This window comes from Pelophylax lessonae, assembly GCF_965119305.1.
Source record: "Pelophylax lessonae genome assembly, chromosome: 7".
Lineage (NCBI taxonomy): Eukaryota > Metazoa > Chordata > Amphibia > Anura > Ranidae > Pelophylax > Pelophylax lessonae.
In genome coordinates this window covers 280467761-280481259 of record NC_138774.1, presented here as the reverse complement: position 1 = coordinate 280481259, position 13499 = coordinate 280467761, and the positions used below count along the sequence as shown (strand labels likewise).

Here is a 13499-nt window from a genome sequence, read left to right as displayed (position 1 = left end):
GGTGGAGTGTTCTCAGTTACAGAAGTGACAGCGACATGAGAAGATGCATTGAGCAGGACAGAGCAGGGGACACCCGATACAAGGCGGAGGGGAGGGTGACGAGACCCTCTAATGGGATCCCCTGCGAACCCCCACAGCGCGCTTCTCGCTCTCATAGACGCTGCTGCAAGTGACAGATGATTGCAACAGGACTTGTGAGCGGAAAAAAAAAAAAAAGAAAAGTGCAGGCTAATCCCCCCACCCCCCCTTCAATTATTCTGCTCTCAACAGGAATCCAGGCGAGGACAGACGGATCGCGTGGCGGGCAACGATCTGTGCATCTGCATGCCAGCCAACAAACAGGTACTTAATATTCCATATTTTATTTATGGCTGTTGGGTCGCTAGTAAGCGTTCCCTTCCTTAGTTTCCCGCTTGTCCTCTACATGCCTTTCATTGCATCCGAATTAATTGGGTTCAAATCCACAGCCTTTGAAATACAGGAGCGATATGATCAGCTGTATGGTGTTTTTTTTTTTTTTCCTTTTAACCCCCCCCCCCTGCTGCCCCCCCCATCCCCCCTGCTGCCCCCTCACCCCCCCTGCTGCCCCCCCCCCCCATTCTTCTCCCCCTGCTGACCCCCCTCATCCTCCCCCCCTGCTGCCCCCCCCCATTCTTCTCCCCCCTGCTGACCCCCCACCCCCCCCCCCCTGCTGACCCCCCCCCCTGCTGCCTCTCTATGCTTTGCACAGCAATGCAGATGCATTTTAATCATTGTGGGAGACACAGAACCGTGTGCTGTATTCCCCCGGCTCTGCAAGTAGAGTTGCTGCATTATGCTACGGCGCTTCTACCGCTGTGAAATGCTGATTCTGAATCTACTCAGCACTGTCACATCAGCTGAATGAGCTCAATAGCTTCCAGCTCAGTCTGCTGCACCAACGGCACTGACACTGAGAAAAGGAATAACATGCAAATGCAGATCAATTCCCTTCTTGAGAGTAAAAAAAAGATTTAGAGCCGGTTCACATTAGAGCGACTTGACAACAGCCTGACAAGTCGCGCACCGTCGCGGTCCATTGAGTAGTACAGGACCCGTTCTAATAGGAGCGACACAAGTCGCTCCGACTTAGAAAAAGGGTCCTGTACTACTTCGGGGCGACCTCGGAGCGACTTGCATAGACCTCCATTATGTGAAGTCTCTGCAAGTCGCTCCGAAGTCGTGGTGCAATGTAATGCACAAGTAGTAAGGAGTCGTGTCGCGCTAATGTGAACCGCCTCTTAAAAAGCAAACTCAATCTATGCAAGTTAACACCGATCAGAAGTTACCGGCGACGTTACGTTTGCATTTTTATTTTGTTTTCTTTTCCATATTTTGATCATTATATTTCATATATTAGGTTTGTAAATGCTCCCTCTTGTGGTCACCTGTAGGTAGTACAGTTAAAGGGTAACTCCACTTTTTATGGGGAGGGGATAGCAAATAAAGAATAAAAAAAAAACAATAAAGCACAGAGCTATGCAAACTGAGGCTGTTGGAAAACTACAAGTCCCATCATGCCTCTGGGTGTCATGCTTGCAGCTCTCAGAGTCTTGCTATGCCTCATGGGACTTGTAGTTCTGCAACAGCTGGAGGGCAAAAGTTTGCACATCCCTGATATAGTGTATACGATTGCGACACAAATCATATTGTGATTGAATGTTATTGAAAAATGACCTTTGCTGTGCTTGCTTCGGCAGCATATACATTTAAAAAAAAAAAAAAATTGGATTGATACAGAGAAGATTAGCGTGGCCCCTGCGCAAGAAAGACACGCAAATTCGTAAAACGTTCCACATAAAAAAATTAAAAAATGACCTTTCCTTTTCAATCTGCACTGGAACGCTGTAAAACGCATCATAAATGCACTGCAATGCACGTAAACGCACCAGTACTTGCATTTCCAGTGCGTTCCAGTTCCAGAAAAAAAAAAGAAGTACATGCTGCATTTTTCCTGCACTGGACTGTACTGGAATTCTGTAAAACGCATCAAAAATGCACCAGAACCCACGTAAACGCACCAGTGCGTTCCAGTTCCAGAAAAAAAAAGTAGAACATGCTGCATTTTTCTGGCACTGGACTGTACTGGAACGTTGTAAAATGTATCAAAAATGCACTGGAACCCATGTAAACGCACCAGTGCGTTCCTGTTCCATTAAAAAAGTAGAACATGCTGCATTTTTCCGGCACTGGAACTCGTTAAAACGCATCAAAAATACACTGGAACCCACGTAAACGCACCAGTGTTTGCAGTTCCAGTGCGTTCCAGTAAAAAAAAGTAGAACATGCTGCATTTTTCCTGCACTGGACTGTACTGGAACGCTGTAAAACGCATCGAAAATGCACTGGAACCCACGTAAACGCACCAGTGCTTGCATTTCCAGTGCGTTCCAGTTCCAGAAAAAAAAAGTAGAACACCCTGCATTTTTCCGGCACTGGATTGTACTGGAACACTGTAAAACGCATCAAAAATGCATCGGAGCCCATGTAAATGCACCATTGCTTGCATTTCCAGTGCGTTCCAGTTCAAGAAAATAAAGTAGAACACGCGGCATTTTTACTGCACTGGGCTGTACTGGAACGCTGTAAGGGCCAGTTCACACCACATACCATCCAGTGTGTTATTTTTCTGCATCAAAATTGCATGGATAGTAGGTATATGGTTTCCCATGGCACAGTTCACACCGATGCGTTTCAGTTCCAGGGAAAAAAGTAGAACATGCTGCATTTTTCCTGCACTGGACTGTACTGGAACGCAGTAAAATGCATCAAAAACGCACATGTGCTTATTTAGGGCCAGTTCACACCACATGCAGTCCAGTGCGTTTCTTCTGCATCAAAAACGCATGGATAGTGGGATATATAATTTCCAATCGCATATTTCACACCAGTTCGTTCCAGTTCCAAGAAAAAAAGTAGAACATGCTGCATTTTCCCTGCACTGGAACGCTGTAAAACGCATCAAAAATGCACCGGAACCCACGTAAACGCACCATTGCGTTCTAGTCCCAGAAAAAAAAGGAGAACATGCTGCATTTTTCCTGCACTGGACTGGACTAGTCAGCTGTTGCAATTTTCTAAAAATGCAATACAATATGGCCGCCTGGAGGTGTTCTGTACACAGACTGTATACTGACCACACCCCCAGAAACATAATTTCCTGCTTGTGTGATTGGCTCACCAATTTTCCCAGAAGTCTGCACTAAGATACAAGTCAGATTTCTGGCATCCCCTGCAACAGAAATGTCATTTTTGGTGAGATACTCCCAATAGGAACACGTCTAAAGGGATGCAGACCCAGCAGCTTTCCTCATTAGTGCCCTGCAGCTGCACAGCTGATAGATAATTATGAAACCACTCCCATTAGACCCACTCAGCACAGAGGAACAAACAATGATTTCTTCAGAATAATAAAAGGTAGGAATCTGCAACAAAGATTGCTACAATCCCTGCAATGTACAGAGATCATCCAGAGAGGAATGTTTTTTTCTCAACAAAAGTGGAGTTATGCTTTAAAGGACAACTACTCTTTTAGTAAAGTCAATTCACACCACATGCAGTCCAGTGCGTTTTTTTTCCTGCATCAAAAACGCATAGATAGTAGGTTGTATGGTTTCCAGTGGCTTAGTTCACACCAGTGCGTTCCAGAAAAAAAAGTAGGACATGCTACATTTTTCCTGAACTGGACTGTACTGGAACGCTGTAAAACACATCGAAAAAGGAACCGGAACCCACGTAAACGCACCAGTGCTTGCATTTCCAGTGCGTGTCAGTTCCAGAAAAAAAGTAGAACACCCTGCATTTTTCCTGTACTGGAACGCTGTAAAACGCATCACAAATGCACCAGAACCAACGTAAACGCACCAGTGCTTGCAGTTCCAGTGCGTTGCAGTAAAAAAAGTAGAACATGCTGCATTTTTCCTGCACTGGAACGCTGTAAAACGCATCAAAATGCACCAGAACCCATGTAAACGCACCAAAAATGCACTTGAATAAGCGTCCTTATTTAAGGTTAGGAAAAAAAGGGGGGGGAGAATGCACTGGACTGCATCAAAATGCACCACAAATGCATCAAGCAAGCACTAGAATGCATCAAAAATGTGCATGCAGAAAAGCATCTGGAAAGCTTTAGGACATGTGTGTTTTAGTGCGTTTTTGGTGTGTTCCAGTGTGTTTTTATGCGTTTTTTAATGCGTTTTACAGCGTTCCAGTCCAGTGCAGGAAAAATGCAGCATGTTCTACCTTGTTCTCCGATCCTTTTCTTTTTTGGGTCCCCTGCCGACACTCCTTGCTCTTCCCCCTCAAGCAGTGCCCCCAAAGAAAGCCACTTGAGCTGGGGGCACCGCTGCGTGCTCGCTCCCGAGCCTCTGCTTTATGCATCCATAAGAAAAAAAAAAAAAAAGTTATCGCGTCTGCAAACTAGGGGAAAGATTTATGTTTTTTTTTTATTTTTTTTTTTTACTAGTAATGGCGGCGATCTGCGATTTTTAGCGGGACTGCGACATTGCGGTGGACAGATCGGACCCCTAACTGACATTTTTGACAATTTTGGGCGGACCAGTGACATTACTACAGTAATCAGTGCTAAACGTATGCACAGTTACTGTACTAATGACACTGGCAAGGAAGGGGTTAACACAGGGGCGATCAAAGGGTTAAATGTGTCCCTAGGGGGTGTTTTCTAACTGTGGGGGGGGGGTTGGGCTTGCTGCATGAACACAAAGACCTGTGTTCCTAAATAAGAGGATCCCTGTGTTAATTGCTGACAAAACAGCGGTCTGCTGTGTTTGCAAGGGCAGACCGCCGTTCCGTCTCCACGGGGAGCGATTGCCGGTGCCTTGCGGCAATCGCGGCCGCTCGACCTGCAAATTGGCTTTCCCTCTGGTGAATGGGCACGCGCAAGTACACTGTTTCATGGGATAGAGCCGACTTGCCGCAGTGTACTGCTGGTGGTCGACAAGAGTTTTAAGCTTGTGTCACATAGGTGCGATGTTAGACATCGCATGGGATTTGCACCGCACTGCTGTGCAGGTCACATGCGATGTCTATGCGATGCAAATTCAGCCTTACAGATTGTATGGCTGAATTTGCTTTACATTCACACTAAAATGGCGCAGAACCCCTTTTTTTGGTCTGCACTGGAATCGGATCGCAATGGGTGTTCCCACCCATGCAATCTGATTCCTGCACCATTTGGCAGTTCGCACTGCGATCTTGCGAACCGATCTGGGGATGTCATTATCATTGACACCCAGAGCCACCATCAGGGGGGTACAGCCCATACAAATGTAGGGGGCCCAGGCAGTGGTGGGATTCAAAAATGTTAGTAACCAGTTCCAACTTTCCCAGCAGAATGACCAGCGTGCCCCCTTTCAATGCACAGTGACCAGCGTGCCCCCTTTTAATGCAGAATGACCAGCGTGCCCCCTTTCAATGTACAGAGACCACAGCATTGCCCCCAATCATTGCAGAGTGCCACAGCATTGCCCCCAATGATCATTGCAGAGTGCCACAGCATTGCCCCCAATCATTGCAGAGCGCCCACAGCATTGCCCCCAATAATTGCAGAGTGCCCACAGCATTGCCCCCAATCATTGCAGAGCGCCACAGCATTGCCCCCAATAAATGCAGAGTGCCCAAAGCATTGCCCCCAATAATTGCAAAGTGCCACAGCATTGCCCCCAATAATTGCAGAGTGCCCACAGCATTGCCCCCAATCATTGCAGAGTGCCCACAGCATTGCCCTCAATCACTGCAGAGTGCCAGCATTCCCCCCGCGAGACCCGTTTACTTACCTCACGGACGGTCATCGCGGCAGCTCCTCTTCACATTGTCACAGAATGGGCGGGCTCGGCCTCGGGGCGCACTGCTCTGCTGCTCCACGGCCGCCATGTTAGAGGGATTCAGCCGGTTCTGCGAACTTGCAGAAACTTTGCAACCGGTTCCATAGAACCGGTGCGAACCGGCTGAATCCCACCACTGGGCCCAGGCGTTCTGAGGGGCCCAATCCCTCGAGATGCCCCGAGCTCCAAGGTGGTACCTCCCCTTTTGTTCCTTTCCTCCCCTACACTGACAACTAGTCCCAACTCCCGCTAGTGCCACCCATCGCACTGGCTCCTGACTCCCATCCTGCCACTGGCCACCCCTGTCAAAATGATTGGTTGCTAGGACCGCCTGGCGTCCTAGCAGCCAATCATATGCATTCACAGGCCCCCACAGAGGAGGAGGATGTAACCTGGTGGTCAGGCCCAGGAATAAAAAGCTGTGTAAGGGGCCCGAAAATTTATGATGTCTGCCCTGTTGACACCCACAGCAGTTCGCGTAGACAGGGACATGCAATGTGGGAACCCGCACTGGAATCGCGTTGGTTCCCGCATCGCAATAGCGTGCAGGGCTGGCCCAACACATTGTGCTGCTCGGGTCCAAGAATAAAAGGCTGCCCCCCTGCAAAAAAAAAAAATATAAAAAATTACGCCCACCAAAAGGCCCCTACATCCATTATTTTTTTTATAAATATAAAATTTAGAAATAATTATATATACTGTTATCTTCTTCCATAAGCCACCACCAGACCGGTCCACCAAACCCCTACTGTCTGTGCTCAGTCCTCCTGTCTATCCTCAGTCCTCCTGTCTGTGCTCAGTCCTCCTGTCTGTGCTCAGTCCTCCTGTCTGTGCTCAGTCCTCCTGTCTGTGCTCAGTCCTCCTGTCTGTGCTCAGCCCTCCTGTCTGTGCTCAGCCCTCCTGTCTGTGCTCAGCCCTCCTGTCTGTGCTCAGCCCTCCTGTCTGTCCTCAGCCCTCCTATCTGTCCTCAGCCCTCCTATCTGTCCTCAGCCCTCCTATCTGTCCTCAGCCCTCCTGTCTGTCCTCAGTCCTCCTGTCTATCCTCAGACCTCCTGTCTATCCTAAGTCCTCCTGTCTATCCTAAGTCCTCCTGTCTATCCTAAGTCCTCCTGTCTATCCTCAGTCCTCCTGTCTATCCTCAGCCCTCCTGTCACTCCTGTGTCTGCCGTGCCCACCACCCTAGAAGATCCAGCTTGCCCCGCGTGAGATGGAGTGGGCTGATATCTGACGTCATTGCGCACATCACGATCATGCGAGGAACGTTCTTAGGAGACGCTCCACCTCCTCATACTCATCAATTTGCACGACAGGAGGCATTATGAAATGGGGAAATGCCGCCCGTAACACGCGGCAAACTGATGAGACAAAAAAACCTGGGCGTCAATTTGCTGCCCCTCTCAAAGTGCCGCCTGGGTCCAATGGACCCAGCGGGACCCATGGTAGGGTCGGCCCTGATAGCGTGAACTGAGCCTGAAAGTAGAACTTTTAGCAGTAGAAGTAGAACTAAAGAGATAAAAATCACCTTTCCAATGGTCCACACCAGCTCTGGCATCTTCTTTCGTGGGCTGGTTTTTGACTATCTTCATTGGCCAGGGGGGGAGCCTGTGCATGGGCATTTTGGCACATAGAGATCGGTGTTCTGCCGAAAACCCCCAACTTGCCGGGAACTCCAATCACGTCACTTCCGGTGACTGTACAGCATGAATAATTGGAGATTTCGACTACTTGGTGTTTTCACAGAACAGACGGCAGCATATACACTCCTGTACACGCTATAATGAATGGACATGTCCGCCCACTAGTGACCAAAAAACATGGCCCCCTCCAAGGAGGTGACAACTAGCGGGCGGACTAACAATGTCCACTTATTATAGCGTGTACCGGAGTGTAAAGGCTGCTGGTGTTCTGTGAAAGCACCAAGTGGTCGAAGTCTCCAATTATTTCTGGTGTAGAGTCACTGGAAGGAAAGTGGATGGGGTTCTCGGCAAGTTGGAGTTTTCAGCAGAACACCGACTCAGCACTGTAAGCGGAGCGGCACATGCACAGTTCAGTTTTACCACTTCCGGGCCTCCCGCCGCAGTTTTACGTCGCTACGTTGACGTTAAATACCAGGGTTTTGGCAGCTGGTATTTTTTTTACATGGCGGGCGGTCCTCTTTCACATAAAAGTGATCCTAGCAGTGGATTCGCTGCGGGATTACTTTTATGGCCGGCGATAGAGTTGCCCCCTCCCGCCGCTTCCCGGTCATTTTCTCAGCTTACCTGAGCCGTCGAATAGCGGGAAAAAAGATCCGATCCTTTCCCTTCCTTGGCAATTACTCGAGTGAGAGCAAGCTGGCCTCCACTCCACTCTATGGCCTTGGAAAACCAGAGTGATGTCATACGTTGCTTCCTCCCAATGGCCTTAAAGGGACCATTTTTTTTCTTTTTAGTGTAGATGTGAGATCTGAGGTCTGTTTGATTGCCAAGTCCAAACAGCGGTATAACAGGACAGGTTCCAGAACAGGCTTCGCCATAGTCGACCAAAGAAGTTGAGTGCTCAGCGTCATATCCAGAGGTTGTCTTTGGGAAATAGAAGTATAAGTGCTGCCAGCATTGCTGCGGAGGTGGGGTCAGCCTGTCAGTGCTCAGACCATACGCCGCACACTGCATCAACTTGGTCTGTATGGCTGTCGTCCCAGAAGGAAGCCTCTTCTAAAGATGATGGACAAGAAAGCCCGCAAACAGTTTGCAGAAGACGAGCAGACTAAGGACATGGATTACTGGAACCATGTCCTGTGGTCTGATGAGACCAAGATAAACTTATTTGTTCAGATGGTGTCAAGCGTGTGTGGCGGCAACCAGGTGAGGAGTACAAAGACAAGTGTGTGTTGCCTACAGTCAAGCATGGTGGTGGGAGTGTCATGGCCTGGAGCTGCATGAGTGCTGCCGGCACTGGGGAGCTACAGTTCATTGAGGGAACCATGAATGCCAACATGTACTGTGACATACTGAAGCAGAGCATGATCCCCTCCCTTCAGAGACTGGGCCAACATGATAACGACCCCAAACACACCTCCAAGATGACCACTGCCTTGGGGTAAAGGTGATGGACTGGCCAACCGTGTCTCCAGACCCGAAACCTATTGAGTATCTGTGCGGCATCCTCAAAAGGAAGGTGGAGGAGCGCAAGGTCTCTAACATCCACCAGCTCCGTGATGTCGTCATGGAGGAGTGGAAGAGGACTCCAATGGCAACCTGTGAAGCTCTGGTGAAATCCATGCCCAAGAGGGTTTAAGGCAGCGCTGGAAAATAATGGTGGTCACACCAAATTTTTACACTTTGGGCCCAATTTGGACATTTTTACTTAGGGGTGTACTCACTTTTGTTACCAGCGGTTTAGACATTAATGGCTGTGTGTTGAGTTATTTTGAGGGGACAGCAAATGTACACTGTTATACAAGCTGTACACTCACTACTTTACATTGTAGCAGTGTCATTTCTTCAGTGTTGTCACATGAAAAGATAGAATAAAATATTTACAAAAATGTGAGGGGTGTACTCACTTTTGTGAGATACTATAGGAAAGAATCCAGACCTTTTTAAAGCAATCTACTGAGCGGGCCATAATCACCTCTGGAGGGAGTCTATTTTACATTTCCACAGCTCTTACTGTGAAGAAACCCTTCCGTATTTGGAGAACAAATCTCTTTTCCTCTAGATGTAAAGAGTGCCCCCTTGTCCTCTGTGATGACCTTAAAGTGAATAACTCAACACCAAGTTCACTACTGTATATGGACCTCTTATGTATTTATACATATTGTTCATATCCCCCCTTAATCTCCTCTTCTCAAGAGAGAATAAATTCAGTTCCTCTAATCTTTCCTCATAGCTGAGCTCCTCCATGCCTCTTATCAGTTTGGTTGCCCTTCTCTGCACTTTCTCCAGTTCCCTGATATCCTTTTTTTTTAGAACTGGTGCCCAAAACTGAACTGCATATTCCAGATGAGGTCTTACTAATGATTTGTACAGGGGCAAAATGATATCTCTCTCTCTGGAGTCCATGCCTCTGTTAATTTTTTTAGGACAGGAAAATGATCAACAACAAAAAAAGTTTGCATACCCTCCAGCAGCTGAAAGAAAACCCCCATCATTGAACTGCACAAATAGCAAAGGTGTGAAAATGATGGTTCTAGTACAAAGCATAGGGACTTTATTATTAAATGAAGTACAAGCCTTTCAAAAATATATATTTCTAATGCACCTCAAAAACCTCAACAAAGTTTAAAAGCAGAAAAAATATCTACAAGAAAATAATAAGCAAAAAAAAAAAAAACAAGCGGAAAAAAAGGAGGAACTGAGATCTAAAGCAGGCATGTCCAACCTGCGGCCCAGAACCAAAGGCAATGCGGCCCACTGCCCACGGACAATTATTATTTTTTTTGCTGGGGAGGAAGGAAGTTGAGTCGGGGGCACAGCCATGGCGGCTTCCAACTAACTGTAGGCAGAGGCTGCCTCGGAGCCTCTGTCAATGATAGACAGCACATTGGTGACGTCTATCAAAGGAGCCAGTCCAGGAGGCAGGACTTTGTATGACAGCGGTCGCCGGATAAGCGGGAGATCCCTGCTCTGTGTAATCCAGTGGCTCTCCTCTCTCTTCATTGCAGGCTGCATTGGATGGGCATGCACTGGTGAGGCTACATTGGATGGGCACTATTCAGGCTGCATTGGATGGGCACTGATCAGGCTGCATTGGATGGGCACTGATCAGGCTGCATTGGATGGGCATGCACTTGTGATTGGCATGCACTAGTGAGGCTGCATTGGATAGGCATGCACTGGTGAGGCTGCATTGGATGGGCACTGATCAGGCTGCATTGGATGGGCATGCACTTGTGATGGGCACGCACTAGTGAGGCTGCATTGGATAGGCATGCACTGGTGAGGCTGCATTGGATGGGCACTGATCAGGCTGCATTGGATGGGCATGCACTTGTGAGGCTGCATTGGATGGGCACTGATCAGGCTGCATTGGATGGGCATGCACTTGTGATGGGCACGCACTAGTGAGGATGCATTGGATGGGCACTGGTGAGGCTGCATTGGATGGGCACTGATCAGGCTGTATTGGATGGGCATGCACTGGTGGGGCTGCATTAGGTGGGTACTGATCAGGCTGCATTGGATGGGCATGCACTTGTGAGGCTGCATTGGATGGGCACTGATCAGGCTGCATTGGATGGGCATGCACTTGTGATGGGCACGCACTAGTGAGGATGCATTGGATGGGCACTGGTGAGGATGCATTGGATGGGCACTGATCAGGCTGTATTGGATGGGCATGCACTGGTGGGGCTGCATTAGGTGGGTACTGATCAGGCTGCATTGGATGGGCACGCACTGATGAGGTGGCGCGGGAAGGGCTCGGCGGCATTTTATTACTTATATACCTTAACTGTAGTATATATTTTATATGCGGCCCGAGAAAATTTCTCTACACTCAATGTGGCCCAGAGAAGCCAAAAGGTTGGACACCTATGATCTAAAGTATACTTTAACCCAAGAATAAAAATGTAATACATGGTAGCTTACCAGTCTTTAGATGTGGTGGCTGCATTCGCTTTCTTTTTTCCAGCCAATCACGTTTTCTACAAGTACAGAAAATAGAGGGTGATCTTATTAGAAATCTATTGTTGTTATTTTGACTTCCTGTGCATTGAACTGAAATCTCAAACAATGTGATCATTCTTCCTAGCTATCTTTGTCTAGTACACCCCCTCCGCCCGCCCAAGGAGATGACGAGAGGGGTGTTTGCAGTCCAAATCAGTAGAGTAGTGGATGGTGACAATGCTGCTCCTTCATAAATAGGCACACACGAGTGTTGTCATGCTAGGACAAGAAGGGTGGTAATGGCTGGATCACCAGGTAAAAAACATGAAAGAAAAAAATGACCACCTCATGTGGAATGGTCATAGAGTTGCCACCTTATCCCTATAATCTAGGACACATATTAATTACACAGGTTCTGAGGCTAATATAATGCACTTAAGGCACTAAGTGAGTTTAATTACCACCTTAATCAGCCACAGGACCTGTGTAATTAATATTTGTCCTGGTTTAACCACTTCAATACCGGGCACTTTCACCCCCTTCCTGCCCAGGCCAATTTTCCCCTTTTAGAGCTGTTGCATTTTGAATGACAATTGCGCGGTCATGCAACACTGTACCTACACCAAATTTATGTCATTTTCCCCCCACAAATAGAGCTTTCTTTTGGTGGTATTTGATCACCTCTGGGTTTTTTCCTTTTTGCTAAACAAATAAAAAAAAGACCGAAAAGTTTGAAAAAAAAAAAAAGTTTTTTTGTTTATGTTATACAATTTTGTAAATAAATACGTTTTTTCCTGCACTGATGAGACTGCACTGACAGGCACTGATGAGGAGGCACTGATGGGGTGGCACTGATGGGGTGGCACTGATAGGCGGCACTGATATGTGGCACTGATAGGTAGCACTGATATGCAGCATTGGTGGGCACTGATAGGCGGCATTGATGGGCACTGATAGGTGGCACTGATGGGCACTAATAGGTGGCACTGATGGGCACTAATGGGCACTGATAGGTGGCACTGGGGGGCACTGATGGGCACTGACAGGCAGCACTGATCAGCACTGACGGGCGGCACTGATGGGCACTAATGGGCACTGATAGGCGGCACTGGTGGGCAATAATGGGCACTAATGGGCGACACTGATAGATGGCAATGATGGGCACTGGTGGTCAGCACTGATAGGGAGGGCACTGGTGGGCAGCACTGATGGGGAGGGCAATGGGGGGCCCTGATTGCCATCCCTGGTGGCCATAGTGGGCATCCCTGGGGTCATAGGTGGGCATCCCTGGGGTCATGGGTGGGCATCCCTGGTGGTTCTAGTGGAACACCCCCCCTCCGAGGGTCTGCACTGGTAATCAATGATCTGATTACCAGTGCCGACCCCCCCTCTGTCAGGGGAGCCGCCGATCGGCGCTCCTTTACTCGTACCTGTCAGGCACGAACTAAGGAAAGCCGATCAACGGCTCTTCCTGTTTACAATGTGACCAGCCGTGATTGGACACGGCTGGTCACATGGTAAAGAGCCTACGTCAGGGAGTCAGACTGACACCTCGCATCACCGATTGCCGCTCTGCAGAGCTGTATTATCCTGCCGCCGTCATATGACGTCCGGTCGGGATAATACAACCACAATCCCACCGTCAATTTGCTATAGGGCGGGCGGGATGTAGTTAAAGGGATGAGGTGGTAACCCTAAATGGTCAGGACTAGTCAGCTGTAACATTTTTGTCTTTGGGTTTAACCTTTGGGCTGCAAAATCAAAGTCATGATGCCCCATGCTGTCAGTGTAGCGGTCCACACACTCCACACCATAATACACAGCCCCAGATTGAGTGGCCATCATGCAATGGCAAGGGTTGAGTAGCTACCAATGAGAAGCGCATTGAAGGCTTCTTCTTCCAGTAAGGTGTCTCAGAAGAAAGAAGAGCTTCTCGTTGGTCAAAGCCAGCCTTTCTCAACCTTTTCAACACAGAGGAACCCTTGAAGTAACCTTCTGGTCTCAGGGAACCCCTGCTAAAAATTACTATATTTATAACTCATGATACATT

At 48.2% G+C, this 13499-nt stretch overlaps 1 protein-coding gene across 1 annotated transcript in view; it reads left to right on the top strand.

Annotated features, from left to right (window-relative positions):
* The first annotated feature begins 328 nt into the window (after positions 1 to 328).
* Positions 329 to 13499, top strand: part of FAM78A (family with sequence similarity 78 member A) — a 49008-nt gene continuing 35837 nt past the window's right edge. Inside the window, exon 1 of the mRNA XM_082263100.1 lies at positions 329 to 342. The gene's annotated coding sequence lies outside the window, so the exon portion shown is untranslated. The remainder of the gene's footprint in view (positions 343 to 13499) is intronic.